The following is a 13,332-nucleotide window of genomic DNA, read 5'->3' on the forward strand; positions in this document are numbered from 1 at the left end:
GGACGTTCCTGAAAAAGATGTTGCTTGGTTGCCAGCATGTGTTCGTACTGAACCTTTCAGCATTAATGGTGCCTTCACAGATGTGCAAGTTACCCATGCTTTGGGCACTATCACACCCCCATACCATTACAGATGCTGGCTTTTGAACTTTGCACTGATAACAATCTGGATGGTATTTTTCCACTTTGGCCCAAAAACAATTTGAAATGTGGGCTCTTCAGACCAGAGCAAACTTTTCCACTTTGCGTCAGTCCATCCCAGATGACCTTGGGCCCAGAGAAGCCGGCAGCATTCGTGGTGTGGTTGTTATATGGCTTTCGCTTTGCATAGTAGAGTTTTAACTTGTATTTGTAGATGTAACGACGGACTGTGTTAACTGACATTGGTTTTCTGAAGTGATCTTGAGCCCATGTGGCAATATCCACAAGGATGACAGTTTTTAATTAATGCACTGTCGCCTTGCTTGTGAACAACGGAGGCTTTTGGGGATGCTCCTTTTATACCCAATTATGACACTCACCTGTTTCCAACTGGCCTGCTCACCAGTGGAATGTTCCAAAACAAGTGTTTTTTGAGCATTCCTCAACTTTCCTAGTCTTTTGTTGCACCTGTCACAGATTTTGTTTAAAATGTTGCAGGCATCAAGCTCAAAATGACAGAATAGGCCTATATGTAAAAAATAAATAAATAAATAAGCTTCATCAGTTTGAAAGTTAAAATCTATTGTCTTTGTAGTATATTTAAGCTGAAAAGGATTTGCAAATCATTGTATTCCGTTTTTATTTATGTTTTACACAAACATCCCAACTTCATTGGAATTGGGATTGGTACATCTCTGTATTCTTTAATAAAACACAAAACCAAACCACAAAATATGGTGAACTAAGCAGTGCGTGCATTTGCTCATGCGTGACCGTGTGTATTTATATTAGTAGTAGTAGTATCTAGCAGTATTACGCACTAGCATTAAGCATAAATAACTGGCAAGAAACAATTGCAATGCTGGGCCACCTCTTCCAAGCAAGGAAAGTTATCTTGAGCACGTATCTGCAGACTCATATGTGCCAAACGTGGACTTCAAGAGTCAGTGGGTCTGGTGTGAGTATGCTCTTAGACTGCAAACAGTGCCTCTGCTGGTGGCAGCCAAGTTTCACACTCCATTTTGTGATTAAGTAAGAATCAATTTGACAGTCGACAGAATTCTTAATGGTGAAACATTATGCCCACCCGACAGTAAACTCATAAAAAGTTAAAAGATCAGTACTGTAGTCAGTCTCTTAAGTCATTCTACATAAAAAAACTGTCATTATTATTGTGTTGAATGTATCCATAAAGTACTGTCATGTTTTAAGGTTTCTTCACAGCCATACAATGCACTTTCCACACCGTCCTGTTGTGTTTGCGCTCTATGCCTGTATCTGTCTAGTTACTACAAATTGTTGTAATGAATGTATTACACTTTGGGATCCAAGTAACAAATTAATCCATATATTGGAGTAAATGAATGACCACCTAATTGTAGTTGGCTTTTTGAAGTAAAAATGTGCCCACAGACAATCTGAAGCTCTAATAGTGTCTGTACTCCTGTGATTTAAAAAATTAATGTTTTCTAAATTGGTCTGAAATCTAATAATGTGAACCAGACACAATTAAAGATTAATCATGTGCACTGTTTATCTTACAGCTGCTTTCCTAAATTAAATTTCAGTCCAATTCCACAGCAATTTTTTTAGTTGTTCCTCTTTATCAGGTAAAATGCATATGCACTATAAGGCGATTCACTTGGCCAGTTGAAAATCCTTAACTTCTTTCCCCTGATGAACAGATTTGTCGATTTGGTAGTGTATTTTGGGTCACAGTACACATTGATGGAACTCCCTATCAATTTGGTTGAATCCTTCTTTAAATTGGCAGACATAACGTGGTCTTCTGAGTTAACTTTGTTGCTGTCATCATGTGTTACATCAATGAAGATCAATGAGCCCATTCCGGAAGAAGCCATGCAAACTCAAGCCATGACATTACCACCACTGTGTCTCACATGATCATCTGTATTTGTGATCAGGAGCAAATCCTTAAGAGTTTTAGCCTTTGTATTGTTTGTTGATGATTCAGTTTCCATGTCATTTAACATTACATTGTATTTGAATCATTTTTCTAATCAACTTAAAAGTGGCAGCACAGTGGGCGACTGATTAGAGCGTCTGCCTCACAGTTCTGAGGACCGGGGTTCAATAACCGGCCCCGCCTGTGTGGAGTTTGCATGTTCTCCCCATGTCTGTGTGGGTTTTCTCCGGGTACTCCGGTTTCCTCCTAAATCCCAAAAACAATCGTAGTAGGTTGATTGGAGACTCTAAATTGCGAATGGGTGTTTGTTTATACGTGCCCTGCGATTGGCTGGCGACCAGTTGAGGGTGTACCCCGCCTCTCGCCCGAAGATAGCTGAATTAGGCTCCAGCGTGCCTGGGACCCGATTGAGGATAAGCGGTACAGAAAATGGATGGATGAATGGATGGATGGATGGATGGATGGATGGATGGATGGATGGATAAGCTGGCGAAGTTGCTTAAATTTAGCATTGAACCAGGGCTTGTTGTTATTGAATGTGTGAAATGTCTTTGTTGGTACACACACATCATCACAGAAACTGATATAGGATGTGACACAGTCCATATATTCATCTAAGATGCCAGTTGAAGTTTCAAAGACACTCCAATCTATGGAGTCTAAACAGTCTTGAGGTTCTACAGTATCTGTACTTCATTGGTCCACTTCTTCACCTTCACCAAAGGCTTCACACATTTACCATAATTTCTCGTGTATAATGTGCATTTCCCCCCCCCCCAAAATTTTCAAAAGTCAATAGTGCGCATTATACAGAGGTATAGGGGCAAATGGAAAAAACTTTCACATTGTATAAATGTATGCCGCCATCTAGTGGTTATTAAAAAGCTGTACACTTTCATTCCAAAATGCCACCGCCACCTAGTGGTTATAAAAAAAGTGTAGCCTACACTTTCATTCCAATATGACAGGGGTACGTATGACTGCATATATGTGCAATTGTGCTCATAAGTTTACATACCCTGGCAGAATTTGTGAAATGTTTTTTTTCAAATATGACTGATGACTGAACAACAACCATTATTAATTTCTTTATGGTTATGTTTTGTTTAATGATAATGGTTTTCTGAAATGCTTGACCGTTTCATTTGAATCCCATTAAAATAAAATTAAATGTGTTTCACCTTCATGTTTTCTTTAAACATCTTACAAATTCTACCTGGGTAATCAAACATATGAGCACAAATGTGTTTTCTAATGTACTAAATAAAAGTAGGGCTGTGAATTTCAAAATAAGATCAAGTAAATTAAATGAAAATTAAATTAAATTAATTAAACTGATTGGACGAGCTCAGAGCTGCACGGGGTATAGCACGGTATGCGGGTTTAGCGAGATGTGCCGCCGCGCCGCATCAAGTCATATAAATAGTACATAAAGCATAAAATATTGTTTTACATTAATACTTAACTATATTCATAATGTATAATGTGACTGTGGATGAAAAAGCAAAGCTTGTGACCAGAACGTACGTGAACGTACATACACGCTGGGTAAGTTCAAATGAATGGAGCCAGCGAGCCTCCTTTCAAATATCCACACCCTTTCTTTTATTCCCACCAATACCCTCTCTCTTTAGCAACCTGCTTCTTGCTTAACTATTAATCTATCTTTATATGCTTCAAGGAATGTGATAAAGTACAAGATACTGCATACACAGCATCAAACAACTATACAGGCTCGCCAAGCATCCACTTGTTAATCGCTCATGTGCGGGGGTGCCTTGGCAATTCTACACGATAGTCTCGTCCAGTCGGGTTCGACCACATCGCGCAGGTGTAAAGCAGCTTTTGTTCTCTGGTCGACTGAGGAGGTGCGGGCATTTTTTAGATGGAAGGCGTGACAACAAACAAGCGCCTCACCTTTGTCTTGATCCCGCTCCAATCCCTCCCACTTTTGATTGATGCCTGTTGTAATGGAAACGCACCGGAGGCCAGGCCAGGCCAAGCGAGGCCAGGGCAAATTGAGGCCACGCCATTCTGGAACTTGTAATGGAAAAGCGGCATTAGTGTTTCACTTCTACACTTCTGCAAGTTCCAATTATTAACATATTGTTAAAGCAGGACCTCACTGACTGACAATAAAACTGAGCGATATTATATTGCTCTTTGTATTGGATCTCACCAGATATTTTGGTGTATTTTGTGTTGCTTGATTTCTAAAATAATAACAAATACAAGTATTGAAGCAAAGCAAAGCCTGTCATGTATGCAGTCTGTTTTGTTAAGTTCTGGCTTCAGCCCTTTCTCAATAGAAGCATCATATCTCAAATATCATGGAACATGTACATGGCATTTTAAGACGGTGTCCTCTGCTGAACTGGATGTGATCTTGTACCTTACTGGTAGGGTGTCCTTCTCTGAGCACATCAGAGAGTAAATATGTCTTGGAAAAGAAAACAATCCCTGACTTTGAGATTGAAGAAGCCTGATTACTTTTGTTGCTGTGTGGATTAGTCGTGGGCATGGGACTTAGAGTCTTGTCCCAAGAGACGGAAGGGGGACAGAAAGCACAGTGCTTGTCATCATCTTGTATCCGTCCTGTCCCATCCTCTTTCCCTGACATCGACGATTGGATCATGTATAATGACTCTCTCAGGGACCCTTTACTGGAGGATGGTCATTACGCAGATACGGATGGTGGAAGGGTCACAAATGCAGCTATTCCTATGACAGTTAACAACATGCCACAACGCAGTCGCTGAAAAAACAAGTACATTCAGTGTAATAAATTACCTCGTCACCATTAACCTCGTTCTATTGCAGACAAAGGAGATTTGAGAGGGAAAAAATCACAGAATTATTCATTTCTTGATAGATGACAGTATATGCTACACAGAGCGTAAGTCCCCACTCCAGCATTTTTGCATTTGTATTTAAAAAAAATCAGTGAATGTGTAGTAACCAGGTTTGGGGAGTAAGAGAATACATGTACCGGGGTTACGTATTCAGGATACAAAAACAAATGTAACTGTAATCTGGTACAGTTACAGAAAACATGCATCCATCCATCTATCCATCCTTTCATCCATCCATATCTGAAGCATGGTGAACAAGTGCTTAGCACGTCTGCCTCACAGTTCTAAGTTTTTGGATTTGAATTGCAGGTGCTCAAGCTTCCTCCCGCATTCCACAGCCATGCATATTAAACACACATAAGACCGAAAAGACCAGATAAATATATGTAAATATATATATTGTATTTACATTTAATTTTGTTTGTCGTTTTTTTGTAGCATATTTAGAATTAGAGAAATACAAATGTAAAGTAATCAAGTTACATTACTTTAACATTATGGTATTTGAATTACGTAACTAACTACAGGCAACTAGTAACTGTATCGGAATACATTTTTCAAGTAAACCCTCCCAACCCTGGTAGTAAGTTGTTCTTTCATTTAACTTCCAGCTCCTTGAATGTTGCCATCTGGATATTAAGGTTAAGACTTGGTCAATGGATGCATAGAAGCAAGCAGCTGGATAAGATGCTCTGTGTTGGCAGATGGTTCTTGGCTAGTCATCTCCCTAAATCATACTGCCAAAACAAGCATCATAACTGGCCAAGCTGCAACAAGCACTGTTTCTCTCACTGTGCACAAACAGAATGTGGGGGCAGTCGCTCACTGTCTGAGGCTGTTGGCTTGGCCTGAGGATAGCAGGCTCAAGATGTACTGTGGATTATATGAAAAAAAGGAAAGTGCAACTGATTGCTGGAGAATGACAAAACTGCAGATGTGCCTTTGAGCAGACTAGTCAACACCCAACGTATGTGAGATGTGCAGCTTCCTATCTCTGACGTATCATGTCCTAGTGTAACATCCATCCATCCATCCATTTTCTGAGCCGCTTCTCCTCACTAGTGTCGCGGGCGTGCTGGAGCCTATCCCAGCTGTCATCGGGCAGGAGGCGGGGTACACCCTGAACTGGTTGCCAGCCAATCACAGGGCACATACAAACAAACAACCATTCGCACTCACAGTCACACCTACGGGAAATTTAGAGTCTCCAATTAATGTATGTTTTTGGGATGTGGGAGGAAACCGGAGTGCCCCGACAAAACCCACGCAGGCACGGGGAGAACATGCAAACTCCACACAGGCGGGCCGGGGATTGAACCCGGGTCCTCAGAACTGTGAGGCTGACGCTCTAACCACTCGGACCACCGTGCCGCCTCCTAGTGTAACAATATATACAAAATGATGAAATGAATAAAACATAACCTTCTTGGGAAATGTTGGAGTAAAAACTTAGCAGGAGGATTCAAGAAATGTCAGGTTGCAGAAGTATCTGGTAGATAATCCCACAATGATGCAAAACAATAAAGCATCACTCACAAAGCCGCTTCTTACTTTGTCTTATGTTGAAGTTTGAACCATGTCCATGGCTTTGACATTTGCCACTTCCATTCTAATTTATAAGATTGTGTTTTGTACACCTTCCCGTAAGGCAACCAGCAGAGAGGATGACACTCTAGACACTTACAGTTTTCAAAGGTCTTAGAGTTGTAGATGACGAAGCCTAGACAGAGGTACGCTGTCATCTGCAGTCTTCTTCTATGTCAGAATCAGAATCAGAATCATCTTTATTTGCCAAGTATGTCCAAAAAACACACAAGAAATATGTTTCCGGTAGTTGGAGCCGCTCTAGTACGACAACAGACAGTCAATTTACACTTGGAGACAGAAAGACATTGACAAAAAAAAAAAACAGTCACTGAGGGTTGCTAGTTATCTGGTAATGCCGGTACATTATTATTTTTCTTTGACAATTGTGCAAAAAGATGCAGAGTCCTCTAAGCATTTAGAGCAGTTCGAATGACTAATATTGCAATAGTCCAGTGCAATGACCATTGTGCAAAGGGCGCTGAGACTTCAAGGAGTGTATGCGGTTTAAAGTGGCGAGTAGTGCGATAATCTGGGACAATGTTGCTTGTGCAAATGTTACAGATACTCCTCAATCAGTGTGCAAATGGAGCAGATGCTACTCTGGCATGAGTGGCCAGTATATGCAAATAGTGCAGCATGGCGAGACAACTATAGTGAGTGCACGAGTAATACATAATTGGCCCCACAGAAATGTGACAACGAACTCAAGTCAAAAAATTGCCAGCATGTTGTAATAGAATTGTAGGTCAAGTGTTTAAGAAGTTGATCGCAAGAGGGAAGAAGCTGTTGGAATGTCTACTAGTTGTAGTTTGCATTGATCGGTAGCGCCTACCTGAGGGAAGGAGCTGGAAGAGCTGGTGACCGGGGTGCGGAGGGTCCGAGCTGATTTTGCATGCCCTTGTCTCCTCAATGGTGGGTAGGGGGGTACCGACAATCCTTTCAGCAGTTTTGATTGTCCGTTGCAGTCGGAGTGTGTCCTTTTTTGTTGCAGCACCAAACCAGACTGTGATGGAAGAACATAGGACTGATTCGATGACCGCTGTGTAGAACTGTCTCAGCAGCTCCGGTGGCAGGCCGTGCTTTCTCAGAAGCCGCAGGAAGTACATCCTCTGCTGGGCCTTTTTGAGGACGGAGTTGATGTTGTTCGCCCACTTCAGGTCCTGAGAGACTGTAATTCCCAGGAACTTGAAGGTCTCGACGGTTGACACGAGGCAGCTGGACAACGTGAGGGGCAGCTGTGGCGATGGATGCCTCCTGAAGTCCATGATCATCTCTACAGTCTTGAGCGTGTTCAGCTCCAGGTTGTGTCGGCCGCACCACAGCTCCAGCCGCTCCGCTTCCTGTCGATATGCAGACTCGTCACCGTCCTTGATGAGGCCGATGACAGTGGTGTCATCTGCAAACTTCAGGAGTTTGACAGTCAGGTTCGCTGAGGTGCAGACGTTCGTGTAGAGAGAGAAGAGCAGCGGAGAGAGGACACAACCTTGGGGCGCCCCAGTGCTGATGCTGCGTGTGGATGAGGTGGCCTCCCCCAGCCTGATCTGCTGTGTCCTGCCCGTCAGAAAGCTGTAAATCCACTGGCAGATGGCAGGTGAGACGCTGAGCTGGAGAAGCTTGGATGAAAGGAGTTCAGGGATGATGGTGTTGAACGCTGAGATGAAGTCCACGAACAGGATCCTCGCGTAGGTCCCTGCACTGTCGAGGTGTTCTAGGATGAAGTGCAGTCCCATGTTGACTGCATCATCCGCAGACCTGTTCGCTTGGTAGGCAAACTGCATGGGGTCCAGCAGGGGACCTGTGACACTCTTGAGGTTGTCCAGCAGGAGACGTTCAAAGGACGTCATGACCACAGATGTCAAAGCGACAGGCCTGTAGTCATTCAGACCCGAGATTGCAGGTTTCTTGGGGACTGAAATGATGGTGGAGCGTTTGAAACAGGATGGAACTTCGCACATTTCCAAAGATCTGTTAAAGATCTGAGTGAAGACTGGAGCGAGCTGGTCCGCGCAGACTTTGAGGCAGGATGGGGACACATGGTCCGGGCCTGCCGCTTTGTTAATCTTTTGTTGTTTGAAGATGCGTCTCACATCCTGTTCATGGATGGTTAACGCAGAAGTGAGAGGTGTGATTGTGGTCGGGGGTGCGGCCGGGTGGGTGTGAGGTGTGAAACTGTCCTTTTCAAATCTGCAGTAGAAGGTATTCAAGTCGTTGGCTAGTGTGCTATTGTTCTCAGCTTGGGGGGATCGTCGCTTGTAATTAGTCAGCGATTGGAATGCATGCCAGACTGATTTAGAGTCTGTGTGGGCTGTTAGAGTGTTTAAACCGCGGCGTCAGTCCTGTGGGGGCATCATAACATAGACAGGCCACAAAGTGAACAAAAATAAATCTTAATGAACCTTTTAAGCCCTGTTGTCCTTCCCAATGGTGGGAATGCCATGTCTAAAGAGGTAATGTGAGGGGACAGAGGGTGAAGTGGTCTGCCAGCAGGGACAATGAAAGCAGAGCGGCTGTGAGGTAAAACCGGGTGATCGTGCTCTGAGGTGACAGATGCTGAGGAGGTGTTAGTATACTGGCGCACATATCATCGGGTGATTGTTGAGTGTCTGGGTGGCTGTTTATACTCTCCCATCTACTCCCCAAATTCAGACTAACTCTGAAGGCCGTTATGTCTGGGTCAGTCAATAAAAAGAAAATATTGATTAACATGACATGCAATCTGTTGGTTTTTCCTTGTTCATCACAACTCTTAAACTCACTCTGTCAGCATCAAAAATTCAGCTGAAAACCTCCTTCATAAACAATCACATCAACTGTTGCCAACTCTTAAGCAGAAAAGTTGAAAAAAAAATATGCAAAAGTAGCTAGAAGTCATCAAATGATGTCACCTTAATTTCCAAAAGTTTTTATTTGGATTATGTTGATAGGATGGGTGGGTTTCACCAAATACAACATGACTTAAGTTGTCAACAGGGCTTGGAAACGTGTCATCACGCTCATGGACATTTTCACCATTTCTGAGGTCTCTTGTATACAACTGAAGACGTGCTTGGTTGTGGTGTTGCCTCACTGTTAACTTCATATTGTGACATTCGAATTGAAGTATGGTGAGACTTTGCTGTGTTACAAGGTGCATCCCCTTGTCACTTGAACGCGACGGGGGGGAAAAAAAATCGACAACGGACTACGTTTTTATAGCTTTCCTGCTTCTTAAAGATTCCATGGGCTTCTTTTATGGACCTTGAGTTTCAGTTATTTCCATAGATTTTCAGGTGACTGAACTTTAAACAAGCTGTGACATGCTTTTTTTTTTCAGCAATGCGGTCTTGCATGGTGAGCGTACATACAGGCCACTGCAGCAGAGTGCATTACTCACTGTTTTCCTTGTGACAACAGTACCCGCTAATTCCGGGTCTTTTTGAAGCTCTCCACAGGTGGTCCTTGGCTCTTGGACAACTCTTCTGATTATTCTTTGCATTCCTCTGTTAGAAATCTTGCGAGGAGCAGTTGATAGAGGCAAATCTATGGTGGTATAATTGGCTTTCCACTTACCTATTATGGCCCCAACCGTGCTCACTGGAACATTCAAAAGGTTTGATATGCACCTGTAACCAATGCCATCGTTATGTTTTGCAACAATTAGTTTGCAATGGGGCGGCACGGTGACCGACTGGTTAGATCGTCTGCCTCACAGTTCTGAGAACCGGGGTTCAATCCCCGGCCCCACCTGTGTGGAGTTTGCATGTTCTCCCCGTGCCTGTGTGGGTTTTCTCTGGGCACTCCGGTTTCCTCCCACATCCCAAAAAAACATGCATTAATTGGAGACTCTAAATTGCCCGTAGGTGTGACTGTGAGTGTGAATGGTTGTTTGTTTGTATGTGTGGATATATTATTTTTAAACCCATGTTATGGGCCAAAATTGTAAACGAGATCCAACCTGATGGGTGTGGTCCTCTCCAGGTTTCTCTGTCCCTCTTGAACACAGCCCCGGGGTACTTAATCCCTGACTCCCGCCTTCTCTCTCGCTCTTGTGTTTTGCTCTGGCTTCTTAGCTCTTGTCTTACTGGCAGCTCCCCAGCCACGGGGCGGTCGTGGGCCACCCCTCCCCTTTCTTTTGTTCGGGCACACGGCTCGGTAACCGCGAAGGCCGGGATGAGAACAGACTCGACTTCCCAGCCTATCCGTGGGCCACCATGAGGCGATCAGAGCAGCTGCTCGTGAGTAGACACTGCAAGTGCTTGCCAGACTGTACGATATTAGTGCCTAATAATTTCAGGGAAATTACTAGCTCCAGACAAAATCTCAACTTTGTCCTCTCTCTCTCCCATCTGGAATGGACGTGTTAAACGCTCGCGTTTTCCACTTTAGTCCAACACACGATGTTCTATTTCCCTTTTCGTACGCCTATTTTTCTTCTTTTTACCATTATTAGTGTTATTTTCCGGCATGGTGGACGACTGATTAGAGCGACTGGCTCACAGATCTGAGGACCAGGGTTCAATCCCCGGCCTTGCCTGTGTGGAGTTTGCATGTTCTCCCCGTGCCTGCGTGGGTTTTCTCCGGGCACTCCGGTTTCCTCCCACATCCCAAAAACATGCATGCTAGGTTAATTGACAACTCTAAATTGCCCGTAGTGTGAATGTGAGAGCGAATGGTTGTTTGTTTGTGTGTGCCCTGCGATTGGCTGGCCACCAGTTCAGGGTGTACCCCGCCTCCTGCCCGATGATAGCTGGGATAGGCTGCAGCACGCCCGCGACCCTAGTGAGGAGAAGCGGCTCAGAAAATGGATGGATGGATAGTGATATTTGATATTAGTTACATCCCTTTGTGTGTTTCCCTCCATATCCCTTGTAGATGTCATTAAATATTCTATAAAATTCCACTCTTAGTTGTATTTTGTGTGTGTTCTGAGTTTAAGTAAACCTCTGTCATCTGGAACTAAAAAAAATCATAAAATGTAGCAAACTTTATTACAAGACTGATAAAAAGGTTTCTCGTCACTTTCCCAAAATTTTATACATAGAAAAAGTGACTTGGCGCCCCTTTACGAGACAGATTAGTTTGATTTTAACGATTAAACTTAAAATTAGGTAACGTCAATTCCGGCTTATTTTTATGCAACCAATATACGTTACGTTAGTTGTCAAGTTATTGGAAATATGTGCAGCTTCACCACTTGAAAAAGATTGATTCAGGAAAGGATGATTTCATCTGGATTTTTCTCAATGACCAAGAAACATTTTCCTTTTGTCTTTTTTTACATTATGACTCAGTCGTTTGACAGTTCATTAAGAAGTTTCAATCCTTACATTTGCCTCCAGCAATGAGGAGCTTTAAGTGCATTGGCATCTGCATTTTAATTATATTTAGGATGCTGAGCAATATCTACAAAATATCAAGAGAAAATGTGTTTTATAAACAAGTGTAAGTAGTAAGAGAGAAACATAATACACAAATTTGTAATTTCTATAACATCAAGCTTCATCCTTAGATTTATTCTTTTTTTTTTATTTTCTCTGCAACAAATGAGACTGTCACTGTTGTTTTTACTTTTTAATTTAACATTAAATAATGAATGTATTAACGTTCTAATTGCACTTTAATATTGTAACGAACAGTTATGTGTGTTTATTCTTGTGTATAGCTGATGGTGGGGAGGGGTTGTGAGAGGAAAAAGTGTTCTGTTGTGCTTAGCGCTGTTAATTCAAAGGGGCATTGAATGCATCACTCCAAATATTGTGGGAAAAACGGTAGAGAGAGCTATGAGGTGAGGTACTGTTCATAGTTCACCTTACTCCTCTCCTTTTATTTAATTGTTTGTATTAATATTATTATCATTTCATTTTAATTTACCACAATTTCTCATGTATAATACGCACCCATGTATAATACGCACCCCCAAAGTTGCCCTCAAAATTCTGGAAAACCTACCTATGTATAATGCATTTTTACAATGCATGATTTTGCTTCTACCCATATGATCAAAACGAAGTATTATTTGTATTTTGTTAGTTTTTTTCAAATAATTATTCTGAAGCACTTTATTTGAACACATAATACTTTCTTTTTTATTCTTTTTTATTGACTTGGCTCTTATTTTGAAATTCACAGCTCTACTTTTAGTTAATAAATTAGAAAACAGTTGTGCTCATATGTTTGATTACCCAGGCAGAATTTGTAAGATGGGTACAATTCTTGGCGGCACGGTGGCCGACTGGTTAGATCGTCAGCCTCACAGTTCTGAGGACCCGGGTGAATCCCCGGCCCCGCCTGTGTGGAGTTTGCATGTTCTTTCACGAATTCTGCCAGGCTATGTAAATTTATGAGCACAACTGTATATATTTGCTGTCATATGTACCGCTGTCATATTGGAATGAAAAGGTAGGCTACACCTTTTTTATAACCACTAGGTGGCGGTGGCATTTTGGAATGAAAGTGTACAGCTTTTTCATAATTACTAGATGGTGCCATACATTTATAAAATGTGAACGGGTTTTTTCCATTTGCCCCTATACCTATGTATAATGCACACTATTGACTTTTGACAATTTCTGGGGAAAGAAATGCACAATATACACGGGAAATTACGGTAATTATATTTAAGGTGAATCGCCCACCAAAAATTAAAAAATATATATTTTTTAACATTTTTATCTGATTTTTGATGCCCCCTTGAGGCTGCGGCGCCTTTAGCATTTGCTATCCCCGCCTTACGGATGGGCCGGCCCTGCGCTGGGGTCACAGGTGATCTGAAATTACTGTATATTGAATCACAAAAAAATCTTCTCTATGATAAAGTCCAGAATTTATTTCCTTTTCAGTGAGACTG

This window comes from Phycodurus eques, chromosome 5 (genome assembly GCF_024500275.1).
Source record: "Phycodurus eques isolate BA_2022a chromosome 5, UOR_Pequ_1.1, whole genome shotgun sequence".
In the NCBI taxonomy this organism is placed as follows: Eukaryota; Metazoa; Chordata; class Actinopteri; order Syngnathiformes; family Syngnathidae; genus Phycodurus; species Phycodurus eques.